Source organism: Neomonachus schauinslandi, chromosome 3 (assembly GCF_002201575.2).
Source record: "Neomonachus schauinslandi chromosome 3, ASM220157v2, whole genome shotgun sequence".
Lineage (NCBI taxonomy): Eukaryota > Metazoa > Chordata > Mammalia > Carnivora > Phocidae > Neomonachus > Neomonachus schauinslandi.
The window spans coordinates 143219948-143222416 of NC_058405.1; the positions used below are offsets into that span (position 1 = coordinate 143219948).

At 42.8% G+C, this 2469-nt stretch overlaps 1 pseudogene; it reads left to right on the forward strand.

Moving 5' to 3' along the window:
* Positions 1-327: 327 nt before the first annotated feature.
* Positions 328-1865, forward strand: LOC110592290 (annotated as a pseudogene).
* Positions 1866-2469: the final 604 nt, after the last annotated feature.

The window sequence follows — 2469 nt, forward strand, 5'->3', positions numbered from 1 at the left end:
GTATTTAAAAATATATTTGTTGGGTGCCTGGGTGGCTCAGTTGGTTAAGCGACTGCCTTCAGCTCAGGTCATGATCCTGGAGTCCCGGGATCGAGTCCCACGTCGGGCTCCCTGCTCAGCAGGGAGTCTGCTTCTCCCTCTGACCTTCCCCCTCTCATGTGCTCTCTCTCTCTCTCATTCTTGCTCTCTCAAATAAATAAATAAATAAAATCTTTAAATAAAAAAATATATATATATTTGTTGCGGGAAGGCAGCACACACGTGAGTGCACGCGTTGCAGGAGAAGAGGGGAGCCTGATGACTGGGAAATTTGAATACCACAGTAGGATGGGGTGTGACCTCATAGAGACTAACATCTTGGAGCCTTTGGAAGATCTAGGTTACAAGGGTCCATCATTGGAAGATGGCGCTCTGTCTCAGGCAGTCTCTGGTGGAGCCAGTTCCCCCAAGTTTACTGAACTCTGTGCTTGGCTGGTGTCTGAATTAAGAGTGTTCTATAAACTAGAGGAAAATGTGCAAGCAACTAATAGCCCAAGTGAAGCTGAAGAATTCCAGCTTGAGGTGAGTGGGCTACTAGGGGAGATGAACAGTCCATATCTTTCATTGACATCTGGGGATGTGACCATGCGCCTTCTCATTCAGAACTGCCTCCTTTTCCTCACATTCTTGATCTCAGAACTAGAAGCTGCCAGAATGCTCCTCTAAAGAAAGGTCAAGAAGGAGGTGGTAGTGAGGTCTTTCAAGAGTTGGAAGGCATATGTATTGCTCTAGGAATGTCCAAACCTCCAGCCAATATAACTATGTTCCAGTTCTTCAGCAGGATTAAAAAAAAAAAAATTAAAGGAGACATTAGCAAAAGTTCCACTTAACCATGTGGAAAGCCTTTATGGAAGAAGCCAACGGGACCAGCCCACTGGGCAAAGAAAGAAGCAATTCACCAAGCCATAGCCAATGAATATGAAGTTCTGAGAAAGCTGCTAATAGAATTCTTGGATGTTACTGTCCAGTCTTTTGGTTGGTCTGACAGAGTTAAGAGTCAGAGAGAAAAAACAGCAAATAAAAAAATAGAAATGCTTAGTCCTATCTCCTAAAAGTACTATTTCCTTTCCCACCTTTTGGCTACAAGAGTTGCCAAAGATTTTAAGGACAAGCAATAGCTCTATAAAAGAAAAGACTGCCTGTGCCATCAATAAGGTGCTGATGGGCAGGGTGCCTGACAGAGGAAGTAGACCCAGTGAAAATTGAACCTCCATCTCCAGAGATGCCACCATGGCAAAAAAGGTAAGATGGCCCCCAGCAGCAAACAGGAGGCAGAGAAGGAGGGAGAGGTGGTTATGAACATTCTTCATATGGAGGACAAGGAGGTCATGAACAAGGAGGAGGGAGAGGTGGACATGGTGGCTACAACCATGGTAGCGAGGGGGTAGGAAGAGGAAATAAGCCTCAAGGAGGCTGGATGGATGGAGGGAGTGGAGGAGAAGGTGGTGGCTACCAAGATGGTGGTTATCGAGATTCGGGTTTCCCACCAGGTGGCTATCATGGTGGTGGTAGCTATCAAGGTGGTGGTCATGGTGACTTCCAAACATATGTATACATATATACATATATAGGGAGTGGATACCAGGGTGGTGGATAATAGCAGGACAGTAGGTACCAAGACGGTGGGCACCATGGTGATTGAGGCAGTGGCTGTGGAGGGAGAGGTGGTTGCAGTAGCCAAGGTGGATGTGGAGGCCAGGAAGGAGGCTGGGGAGGAAGGGGGCTGGAATTATCACCAAGGAGGACAATTTGAATAGCACTTCCAGCATGGAGGTTATCAGTATAATTATTTTGGATTTGGACAGGGAAGACATTATCCTAGTTGAGGCTAAAGACCCTTACATTTTGCTGGAGCTCAAGTAACAGAAACTTAGTTTCAGAATCTTGAGTCCAACATCAATTTTTAATTACTATGAGACCATAGGTGGCAGGCAGATTCCTGCTTGGCCTAAGTACTTGTAGGTCTTCATTTAATTGTTTTTGTTTATTTTTTTAAGGATTTACATAATGCAGTTTATTTAAGAAACACATACATCTCTCCTTTGTATGAAGAATTTTTTAAAAGGTAATTAAAATTGCCTTTAATTGACCAGTCAACTAATTCCACAGTCAGAATATGCATACTTTTTTGGGAATAAATTACTTGAATAAATAGTTTAAATAAGCGGTTTTGAAAATGAGTATTCTTCTAGAATTTTTTAGATTTATAACTAGGAAACCTCCCTCATATTATGAATCCATTTTAATGTGTTTTCCTTTCAGTATTCTAATGCCTATTTTCCAAGCACTGTTCTGCCCTGATTGGCTTTTTATCCAGAGTTTATGCCACATTTGCTTCATGATAGAACTTTTAGGTCAGTTCCTATGAAATGAACTCTTCTGCAGATAGCACATTCAGTAGCCTTATCCTTTTGATGGAATACTGTACCA